The following is a 12,602-nucleotide window of genomic DNA, read 5'->3' as shown; positions in this document are numbered from 1 at the left end:
TGACAGATGGGCTCTGAGCCGTCTCTTCTTGGTCCTTGGGTCCATCATTTCCTCCCTCATCTTTCAGCATGAAGTTGTGCCCTGAGGAGAACCATGGCCACAAATGGAAACAAACAAGCAAGGGCCACTGTGACTCTGAAAGGGATTGAGACAGCTTTTGGCTCACTGAAACTTTGTGTAAATGTTGCTGTTGTTGCTATTGTTACAAGTAATGACTTTTAAGTCCTGGTAATATGGAGCAAGGAGCCTTAAGACTTGTTTATATCTATGGAGAACAAAATCTTTAGATTTAACATTTTATTATCACTATTAAGTTTCAGTTTTGGCATGCTTTGAATTGTCATAGAAAGTGTTACAGATATATGCTTTTTTAGATATTAACCTTTGAAAGCTCTAACACACCATCCCCAGTGGCTCACCCTAGCCCAGGTCGTCACTTTTTTCTCTGGGCCACTGTCATTGCTGCCTACCGGCTCTCCCTGAGTCCATGCTTGCCTTCCATGGCACCTTCTCCAAAAAGCTGCCAGAGGGACCTGTGGGCAGTGAGGAGCTCAGCCCATTTCTCCCCCATTAACACCCTTCTGTGGCTTCCCACTGCCCTTAAGGAAAAAACCTCCCCTGATCCCTGAGAGTGTGAATGGCCTGACTTCTGGTCACTTCACCAGCCTTGTTTTGTACCACTTTCCAACACTATCACTGTGTCCCAGTCCACTGGCGTTCCTTGAATGGGCTAGTTGGTTTCCTACCTCAGGGCCTTTGCACCTGCTATCTTACCCTGGAACACTTCTCCATCTATTCTGTACCCTGGTAACTCTTACATTCTTGTTCCTGTTCACACCTCAGGTTCTCTGACCTCTGCCACCCCCCAAATAATACCTCCCTTACTTCCCAGAACCTGTCACAAAGTGCAATCATATATTTGTTTGTGTGACTATTTGTTGATTATTTTTCACTGCTCCATGTGTCTGCACAGACTGGAATTTCCATGAAAGCAGTGGTCACAACTCCTGTTCAACTCACATATCCTCAGCACTTGGCACAGTGCCTGGCACGTAGAAAGACCTCAGAAGATAACAGAAACTGGCCAGCATGCCAAATCCTCCTGCAGAGGGAGCTGGGCAGGGTCTAAGCTGAGGCTAAGAGAAATTATCAGTCATTTAGCTAGATGATTTTCAGCAAATTCACCTAAAGCTAGCAGACTTTTTTTTTTTAGATTAGAGAGAGAATTAGCTTAAAAAGTTATTGTGCTTAAATTTCAAGGAATGCTTACTCAGGCTAGAACTAGATGTTTGGAGGGGAAAACCACGTACTGTTTAAGAGCAGAAAGAAAAAAAATTGAACAGTGCGTCTGTGGGCTTCTCTCCCTCCTTCTGTTATAGACAGGCAAGGAGGAGGGGCTTGGATGCAGGGAACTTGCAGGAACACGTCATGCACAGGCTGTAGGGGCGACACCCTGGCCTCCTTCCTGAGCTGGGAGGCCTGGAGCCCTGGACAGTCTGCCCCGCAGCTGAAGTCACCGGCAGAATGTGAGCAAACTCTCAGAAGGGCCCTGCTGCCCCCCGTCCTGAGGCTGCATATCCAAGTATCCTTGGTGGTCTTTGAGATGAGGTAGAAAAAAATGCCTGGACTTAGAATCTGGAAAAGAGCCTCTGACCAGATCCTGAGGTGCCCAGTGAAAACTTGGAACTGCGAGATGAACCCATAAACTCAGGTACAACACCTCTTGTAAGGGGTAAAAGACTAGACTTTTTGTGAACGTGTGATGGAACATTCGGGAACACCCAAAACTCCAGCCCAAATGGAACTCTCTGGGCACAGGCCTGGGAGGGGACCCTAATAAGCAGCAACTTAATTAAGCATTTGTTTGGAGGAAGACCATGTGACCTGAGGGGGGCCTTGGTGAGACAAGAAGCACCACAGAACCTTTGCTGGCCAAGCTCCTTGGGGCCGGCCCTCCCAGAGGGCGATCCTGGCTCTGCAGGCTGTGCCCAGCCAGGCCCACCCTGCCCCCTGCAAGCGAGGTGCTGGCTCATGCTCACCAAGTTATCTTCCAATACCTTGGCCTCCCCAGCCATTTGCAAACAGGGAGTGGGGCACTCTGGCACAGTTAGCTTGGCAGTTACTCTTGTTGTTGTAAATTGGCAAACTGTTGTTTCTGATCATTATTTGGCCAACGCATAGGTTGTCCACATGGGCAGACCCGCTGTTAGGCTGACTCACCTGGCAGGCAGTATCTCACTTGTGAGTACAACGCATTGACCTCTTGGTTTACCCCTAGAAACTCAGCTCACATCTATGCTGCCCCAGATGGGGGATTCAGCTTGTGTTGTGCCAATGCAGGCAATTTCTGAGCCCATGAGTCTGTGAGGACCATACCCTAAACCACAGTGAAGTGACGGAGACAAATGTGACCCCATGGGAACCTATCTGATGACCCGAGGACTTAATGTCACCTACTACAAAAGTACAAGACTAAGTCAGGAATTCTCAAAGTGTGGCCCCCAGACCAGCAGCAGCAGCATCCCCTGGGAAGCTGTGAGGGAGGTGGGTTTCCAGGCCCAGCCGTTCCCTCAGTCAGACACGCTGGTAGAAGGCCCCACAATCAGTGTCACCACACGTCTGCCAGGGCACCCTGTGCCTCCGGTGAAGTTTGAGAGCCACTGATTGAAGCAGTTACTGTTTATTCTTTAAGAAATTGCAAAAATTAAAAAAAAATACAAAAACGAGGAGAGAATAAGAAAACTCTGGGACATCTCTAAACATGCCAACATCCAAATCATAGGGGTGCCAGAAGGAGAAGAGAAAGAGTGAGAAACTGAAAACTTATTTGAAAAAATAATGAAAGAAAACTTCCCTAATTTGGTGAAGAATATAGACACGCAAGTCCAGGAAGCACTGAGAGTCCCAAACAAGTTGGACCCAAAGATGACCACACCATGACACAGCATATTCAAAATGCTAAAGGTTAACGATAAAGAGAGAATCTTAAAAGCAGTAAAAGAAAAGCAAAGAATTACCTACAAAGGAGTTCCTGTAAGACTGTCAACTGATTTCTCAAAAGAAACTTTGCAGGCCAGAAGGGAGGAGCCAGAAATATTCAAAGTGATGAAAAATAGGGACCTACAACTTAGATTACTCTACCCAGCAAAGCTATCCTTTAAAACTAAAGGGCAGATAAAGTGCTTCCCAGACAAGGTAAAGATAAGGAGTTCATCATCACCAAGTCCTTATTATATGAAATGTTAAAGGGGCTTATCTAACAAAAAGAAGATAAAAACTATGAACAGTAAAATGACAACAAACTCACAACTATCAACCACTGAATATAAAAAACAAAAACAAGAACAAGAACAAAAACAAACTAAGCAAACAACCATAACAGGAACAGAATCATAGCTATGGAGATTATTTGGAGGGTTATCAGCAGAAGGGGGAAGGGGAAGAATGGAGGAAAAGGTGCAGGAATTAAGAAGCATAATCGGCAGATACAGAATAAATGGGGGTAGTTAAAAATAGCATAGGAAATGGAGAAGCAAAAGAATATATATGCACAACCAATGGACATGAACTAAGAGAGGGATTGCTGGGGGAAGGGGGTACCAGGTGAAGAGGGGCAAAGGAAGAAAAACTGGGACAATTGTAATAGCATAATCAATAAATATACTTAAAAAAAAAGAAAATGGGGTTTAAAATGAATAAACTAAGCTGTATGAAAATCTAAAAAGTACCAAATTGCTATAAGAAAAGCATGTGATTTACTCTTCAACATCTGCTACATGTTATAAATTTGTAAATAGATTGTGATTTATGTGATTGTGATTTAGAATGTCTTCATTTGCTTTCTAGCTCACAGCTCTCAAAACCCTTGGAGTATCCTAACTGTTGGGAGAATAAAGGTGTGTTTTGTTATGCTAATGAGGTGACCTTTGGAAACATCAAGGATGGGGCTAGTTGCCAGGGAACCAACCCTGTGATTACAGGGTTGAAACTTTGTCTCACCCCCTGACTTCCAAGGAGGGGAGAGGGATAGGAGGTTAAATTCAATCACCAGTGGCCAATGACAGTTAAGTGATTTTCAATAGGTATGCAGCAAGAATTTATAAAACATGCAATACCTGACTCTAGTCAGGGACACTGACCTCTGTCCCTTAGATTGTCAAATAAAAAATGACAACAGCCAACACAACAATAGTCATCCAGTGTGAATAAATCAAAACCATACCAATTTTTCTGTAGGATAAGCGAAAAATACATTTTTTTTGGTATGCTACAGTTCAGTGATTAGTTTACGTACGCCATGAAAGAGATGAAAAAGGTTGAAAATCGCTGACTTAGTCAGTCATGACTCTGTAACAAAGCATCCATAAAAACCCAGGAGGACAGCTTTTAGGCCTTTTAAAAAAATTATTGATTGATTTTAGAGAAAGAAAGGAGAGAGAGAGAAACATTAATTTGCTGTTCCACTTATTTATGCATTCATTGGTTAATTCCTGTATGTGGCCTGACCAGGGATGGAACCTGCCAACTTGGAGTATTGGGACAACACTCTAACCAACTGAGCTACCCAGCCAGAGCATGGCCTTCTTTTGTGCAGACTGAGTTGGTGGACAAGTGGAGATGTGGGGAGAGCAGCACCGGAAGGGGCACAGAGGCTCTGCACGCCTTCCCACATACCTCACCCTGTGCATCTCTCCCATCTGTCTGTCCCTGGGTTATGTCCTTTTACAATGAACCAGTGATCTAGTAAGTAATGCATTTCTGAGTCCTGTGAACCATTCTAGCAGCTTAATCAAACCCAAAGAGGAGCTTGGAGACCTTTTGATTTATGGCCAGCAGGTTAGAAGCACAGGCAAGAGCCTGGGCTTATACCCAGCATCTGAGGTCTTACAGGACAGGCCCTGTAACCTGGGGCATCCGATGCTGCCTCTGGTAAGTTCTTGTACACCCCACTGCTGTCTGAGAATTGTTTGTTGCTACGGGGCATCCTCCCCTCACTCCCCCCTGCCACACACACTGAATTGGGTCCAGAAGCCTAATTCAATATATACTCACAAAATTGTATTTTATGCCCTGGCTGGTATAGCTCAGTAGATTGAGCTACGAACCAAAGGGTCACTGGTTCCATTCCCAGTCAGGGCATATGCTTGGGTTACAGGCCAGGTCCCCAGTAGGGGGCGGCATGTGAGAGGCAACCACACATTGATGTTTCTCTTTCTGTCTTTCTCTTTCCTTTCCCCTGTCTCTAAAAATAAATAAATAACATATTTTAAAAATTGTATTTTATAATTAAACAGAGCTGGGTAGATTCATGGCAATGGTGTGAATGTAACACCTTTTTTTAATTATATTTATTTATTTTTAGAGAGGGAAGGGAGGGAGAAAGAGAGAGAGAGAAACATCAATGTGTGGTTGCTGGGGGTCATGGCCTGCAACCCAGGCATGTACCCTGACTGGGAATCGAACTGCAACACTTTGGTTCACAGCCCGCCCTCAATCCACTGAGCTACTCCAGCCAGGGACTGAATGTAAGACTTTATATTGGTATGTGGCACAAAATTAAGTTTACACTTTTTTAAGTGTCTGAGGAGCTAGGGCAACAGCATAAAACCTTATAATAAATTGTCCTCAGGGGCAAACGAAATGTCTTTAGTGGCAACCATGATGTCATCAAATAACGGCAAGTCTTGGGCCAGGCCCAGGCTGCCTGATTGTCACCGTAACTGTTTCCTGAACCCTTACAGTGGGACCTGTGATCACAATTCTACAAGGAAGGTATGATCACCCCCATTTTATAGGAGGGGGAAGAAGGTGCATAAGGACTTTCGCCCAGGCACTCACAGGTGGCAGAACTGTAACCAGAAAAGACACCGGTGTCCGGGCTGCCTGTCACTACCAAATCCAATAAGCAATGACAGTGATTGAATCTTTTATAGGTGCTTTATTCAGATGGCCGGCGATCCGAGTAGACGAGTAGACGAGAAGGAGAAGGAGAAGACGGTGGGTTCATACCCTAACAAACCATCCTCCTCTCTCTTTCCCAGCCAGCTCTTTTATAAGGGGGTTGGGGGAGGGCAAACAAGGTGTCAGCGAAAGCCTTTGAAATTCAACAGTTGCCTCCAAGGGGGAAGGGTAGTCGCTTGCTTCTTCCTGGTACAGACTTCTCCAAGAGGTCATCTGCTTACTCCCAGGCACCAAGATAGGCCTTATCAGTAGTTACTGAAACAAAAACTTAACATACACATTACTTGCTAGATTTATGACTATTTACCTTAAGCTAAATTTTCCCAAGTCTTAAGCCCCTATCAGAACCAGGACCTCAATCCATGCTTGGATTGGCACCAAAGTATAGGTGCAGCCACCCAATGTGCCCCGACCCCTGAGAAGTGAGATGCATCCCAAAGCAGCCCCACAGGAAGCAACACAATCCATGTTTGTGCCTTAGAGCAGAGCCCCTCCAGCCCTACCTCGAATGTGCCGCGTCTTGTCTCCTTACACAGGTGGTTCTAACCAGCCTGGGCAGCTGGTGCCCTGGGCCCAGGCAGATTGGACGCTGTAGGCAGGGAGGAAGCATGAGGGAGACGAACAGCTTCGAAGAGCCCTGAGGAAGGATGCTGACCAGAAGAAGCAATTCAATGTACAATAGCATCAAAAAGAGAAAATAAATTTAATATTTAAAAATGTTTTTTATTTATTGATTTTAGAGAGGGAGGGAGGGAGGGAGGGAGGCAGAGGGAGAGAGATAGACAGACAGACAGACATCAACTGTTGTTCCACTTACTGATGCATTCATTGTTGATTCTTGCATGTGCCCTGGCCAGGGATCAAACTGGAAACCTTGACATATCGGGAGAACTCTCTAACCCACTGAACTACCTGACCAGGGCAAGAAGGAGTAAATTTAACAAAATTTAACAAAAGAATCACAAGACTGGTACATTGAAAACTGCAACACATTATTGAAAAAATTAAAGATCTAAAAAAATAGAAAGAGATACATGTTCATGGATTGGAAGAGGTGATATTAAGATAATAACACTCCTCAAATCAGTTTATAGATTTAATGAAATTTCCGCTCAGTCACAGTTGGCTTTTTTATAGGGATAGAAAAGCTGATCTTAAAACTCAAGGGACCCAGAATAGCCAAAGCAATCTTAAAAAGAACAGAGCTGGAGTATTTAATTTCAAAAGCGACAACAAAGCTACAGTAATCAAGACTGAGATACTTACATAAAGAGAGACACATAGATCTGCAGAATAGAACTGATAATCCAGAAATAAATCCTAACACATATGGTCAATTGATTTTTGACAAGGATGCCAAGATTATTCAATGAGGAAAGAACAGTTTTTCCAACAAATGTTGCTGGGATGACAAAATGTCCACATGCAAAAGAATAAAGCTGGACTCTTATTTCACACCGTATGCAAAAAGTACCTCAAAGTGGATCATCAGCTTTAATGTAAAAGCCAAAACTATAAAATTTTTACAAGAAAACACAGGAGAACATCTTCATGTTCTTGAGTTAGGCAATTATTTCTTAGATACAAGACCAAAAGCATAAACCAAAAAAGAAGAAACAGATAATTGAACTACATCAACATTAAAAACATTTGTGCTTCAAATTATACCATCAAGACAGTGAAAATACCCACAGAATGGGAGAATATATTTGCAAATCATCTATTGATAAGGGACTTGTATCAGAATACATAAAGAACAATTATAACTCAATAATAAAAAAGCAAAGAACCCCATTTAAAAATGGGCAATGCATTTGAACAGACATTCCTTAAAAGAAGATATATAAATAACCAATAAACACATGAAAAGATGTTTGCCATCATTAGTCATTAAGGAAATACAAAATAAAACTACAGTGAAATACCACTTCAAACCCACTAGGATGGCCGCATACTTTTAAAACGACAGACAATGACAAATGCCGAGAACATGGAGAAACTGGAGCCCTCCTGCACTGCTGGTGGCAGTAGAAAAGAATGCAGTGTAGCTGCCTTGGGAAACAGTCTGGCGGGTCCTCAAAAAGTTAAACATAGAATTACCATATGACCCAACAATTCCACTGCTAGATATATAACCAAGAAGACTGAAAGCATATATTCACACAAAACCTTATATTTGAATATTTATACCAGCATTTTTCATAGTATCCAAAAATTGAAAGCAACCAAACGTCCACCTGCACTGATGAAGAGACAAGATGCGACGCACGCACAAAACGCAGGAGCAGTGTTCAGCCTTGAGGGGATGAAGTTCTGACACACACTACAACGTGGACATATCTTGCAAACATTATGCTAAGGGAAGAAAATCCAGTCGCACATGACTTCATACTCTATGATTCCACTCACATGAAACATCCAGGAAAGTTAAATTCATAGACAGAAAGCTGAGGAAGGGCCTGGAGGAGGGGTGTGGGGGGGCTGTCACTGGGCACGGGCTTTCTTTTAGGGGCCAAAGTGCTCATGATTAGATTGCGGTGATGGCTACACAAAACACTAAAAAGCATTAAACTATATACATAAATGGGTGGATAATATGGTATTGAATTACATATCAATAAAGCTATTAAAATATTTATATTATGTTCAGTATCTTCACTCTAAGAAAATAGGAAAATGAATTGAAAACCCTTTTGGAATCTCCCTTACAGAAGAATTCAAAATCATTTATGTAGATCATACTCCCTGAAGAAGGTGGAACATAACCTCCCACCCTCACCTTTGGTGCAGGATGGGGCTATGCCTTCCTACCAGGGAGGCCACTGAGGACAGGTGGGGGCAGCAACTGCCATGGGGAAACCCCAGGAACACAACCCACCAAGTGATGAGGGCTGACACCATCGGTAACAAGTCCCAGTGACAGCATGCTCCATGGGTAAGATGTGATGGAAACGGCATTTCACCTCTCCGGTCTTACTGCCCCAAACTCATCATACCAGTTCAATTATGAGAAAAGCAGCAGACAACCTCAAAGTAAAGGGTATTCTCCAAAACACCTGACCAGCACTCCTCGAACTGTCAAGTTACCAGAAAGAAGGAAGTCTGAGCCAAGGGAGCCTAGGGAGACGTGACAATGTAGGTGACCTCCTGGGAAGAATCCAGATGGAAAAGGAACATTAGGCAAAAACTAAAGAAATCCAGATGAAGCACAGACCTGAGTTAATAGGAATGTGCCAACACTGGTTCATTAATGCACTGATGGCATTCATTTGTCACAACTACCTTAGCCATTCTCTGTAAATCGAAATCAATTCTAAAGTGAAAAGTGTATTTTTTAAAAAATCTTCACATGAGGACTTTTAAAAGTTGGTACAAACTTTTGTTTTTTTTAAGATTTCATTTATTTTTAGTTTTAGAGAGAGGAGAAGGTAGGGAGAAAGAGAGGGAGAGAAACATCAGTGTGTGGTTGCCTCCTGAACGCCCCCTACTGGGGACCTGGCCTGAAATCCAGGCATGTGCCCTGACCCGAAATCAAACCGCAGCTGGCACTCAATCCACTGAGCAACACCAGCGAGGGCTGAGGATATTTTTTTCTTTACTTTTTAGAGAGAGGAAGGCACATTGATACATATGATGTACATTCCCTTGCCTGCCCTGACAAGGAATTGAACCCACAACCTGGGTATGTGCCCTGACTGGGAATCAAACCCAAAACCTTTTGTCCTACAGAACAGCACTCCAACCAACCAAGTACACAGGCCAGGGAAAAAAGTGTATTTCAAAAACTCATTTGAAGGCAGCCTGTAGGGTTAAATGAGTTATAGCTTCATGGCTCCTTAGCTATGTGACAGAAAAAGACACCCTCTCTGGGTCTGATTTCCCCCATCAGTACACGTGGCTGTGCCATAGTCTCCAGCCATTGTGGTAGGATCTTGATGAGACAACATGTATTAATGAACTTCGGAAAGTGAAATTCCCTGCAAAATAATCCTCTGAAACAGCTACATTGATTACCTACAAAATTCACTCGTGTTTTAGTCCCCAAACATGCTTGCTTACCCAATTTAATATGTATACATAGGTCTTTGCCTCTGGCCACCTGCAGTGGACTGCACTCCTTCCTCCCTGCTCTCCATGCAACCCAGACAGTGGCTCCCTCTGCAGCCTGCTCTTCGCACTTCCCTGCGCAGGCCCTCCTTGCTCCCAGCCATCAGCTTCCCACTGGGGGGCCCCACAGCAGCACTCTCCAGCCAGGTGAGAGTTCTTCACACTCAGACTCCAGATGGTGCACCAACAGTGGGGCCTTCTAATCTAGAGGAGTGACTGCCAGGGCTTGGTTGGGGTGAGGATGGGGAGATGATGAGGAAGGATGGGGTGGGGCAAGCTGAACTTGGCTTTACCCAGATGCATGTAATTTCTGACCAGGAGCCCCTGCTCCTGGGTCCCCTTCAATCCTTGCAGTTGGGAGGAGGGGTCCTAGGCAACATTTCTTAAATGCCCACAGGTGAGCCACAAGATGACTCTATTTGTTTTTTTTGTTGCTGTTGTTTGTTATCAGTCTGTCTGCTACTGTTTACAGAGCCTGTCCCTCTAGGGGAGCTTAGGGGGCAGAAAGACCTGGATGCTAGGCCCCACCTCCTGGGAAAATGTACAAAAGGATTCCCAGGCCTTTGCAGCTCTCTGCTGCTGGCCACAGTGCTTCGGGTGGGAGAAGCTGCAGGTTTGCATCCCTGGAGTTGGTGGAGGGCAGAGAAGTAGGAGGTAGAGAGAGGTCCCCTCTCTCTCACCCTGATCTTCCAACCTTCCTGCTGTGCAGGTTCCCAGGAAGCCCCCAGGAAGCCAGGGCCTAAGTCGGGACCAAAGGCAGCCAGGTGGCACAGAAGGCAAGGGCAGGGCAGAGCCACAGCAAAGTGCAAGTCACGGTGAGCTAGGCACCGCAGCCTGGAAGTCACGGAAGACACAGCCACATTCCCCTCTGACCGCCTGCCCGCCCGCCCCGCCTCCCGGAAGGGAGCCTGGCCCGCGGCTGGCAGAAATTCGTGCCTGGGCAGCTGCCTAGGCACTCCTTTGTGGCCGCACCCCGAATCCGGGCAAGCACGCGGAGCGCACTCCCATCACACATGAAGTGAACTGTTTACACCCAAATGGCGAGAACCAGTTTCATTTCTGCACAATAACACGCAAATACAACTCCACAAAATGCATAAATGTGAGGAATATTTTTTAGACCAGTCTTTCTCCCACACTCAGCTTGCCTCTCTCTCGGTTGGCAGCACCGCCAATAACTCCAGTATGTTTTCCCTGTGTTTTTCTCAACGCTTGGGTAATGTCCAACAATGTTAAAATGTACATGACAAATGGGGCTCTCATTGTTTTCAAAAACAGGGTCTTATCAAATACATTCCTGCCTCATCTGGTCCTACTCAGTGGTATGCAGGTGCACCTCCCTCCAAAACCATGAGGACAGGTGCATTAATTCTACCCACTCTGGTGGCTGTTTAATATTAATATTAATAATATTTACAAGCCTGTGGTCATTATGTTCCCCATTTGTGGGATATCTCTTTGCTTCTACTTTCTGACCACTGCTCCATAAACTTCTTTGAACTTTCAGGTGATTTTTATCTTTGTAATAGCATCCTAGGAATATTTGCATCTTTAATTTCATGGGTGTTGCCAGAGATCACCCCACAGGCAACCCTATGGAAGACCAGCAGGGGAGTGCGAGCCAGCCCGATGCAGGCACTGCAGCAGAGAGCCCTTGGGTTTCTGGAGCAGCAGCCCCATGCCCAGAGAGCTGCACTGGGTTCAGGATGGCTCAGGTGATCTGTATTTGAGTCTGGAAAGGGCAAGATTTCATTCGCTGCTTCAAGATCTGTTTTCCTGGTCAATGTCTACTTAGGAGCCCTTTGTACTGTAGCCATATAAGTTGCTGGTATTTTCCCTAGTCTGTCATTTGTCTGTGGACTTTATTTATGGTATCTTTTGCTATACAAAATATTTATAAAGCCAAATAGAACTCTTCCTTTTTAATTTGGATGACAAGAGTCCTCTCTGATCCTAGGCTGTTCATCTAATTCCTCAGATATTCTGTAAGATTTTTGTTTTATTATTCACTCTGAGTACATAAAGAAATTATTTTACACATGAAGTAAAAGAGAATCCATATTACTTTCTTTTTGATGGACAGCCTGTTGTGCTAACACTGTTTAATAAAAATACCAACAGTAATGATGGATTTTCCATGTATTAACTCATTTAATCCTCACAACCACCTGAGAGGAAGAAACCTTTATCCTCTGCAGTTTATAGATGAGGAAACTCCTGCACAGAGAGGTGAGAGACTGGCTAGTGAGTACAGAGCCAGGTTCCAGCCACAGCCTCCTACTGACTTCAGCATCCCTGATCGAAGGCTCCTACCTGTCTGCCTCACCCATTTCTTTTAGGTTTTCAAACTTTTTGCCCTAGTGTTGCATATGCTTTCCTTAAAATTCTTTTAATCTCTTATATCTCCTTTCTCATTCCTAATCTGGTATATTTCTACTATCTCATTTTTCCTACTGCAAGGAAAGTGCAAGTCATGGTGAGCCTGGGCTTTCTGTCCCCGGGTGTGCAAAGGCTGATTCATACTCATCTGTCCT

The sequence above is a fragment of the Phyllostomus discolor genome, chromosome 8 (genome assembly GCF_004126475.2).
Source record: "Phyllostomus discolor isolate MPI-MPIP mPhyDis1 chromosome 8, mPhyDis1.pri.v3, whole genome shotgun sequence".
NCBI lineage: Eukaryota > Metazoa > Chordata > Mammalia > Chiroptera > Phyllostomidae > Phyllostomus > Phyllostomus discolor.
Note: the sequence above shows the minus strand (reverse complement) of the source record.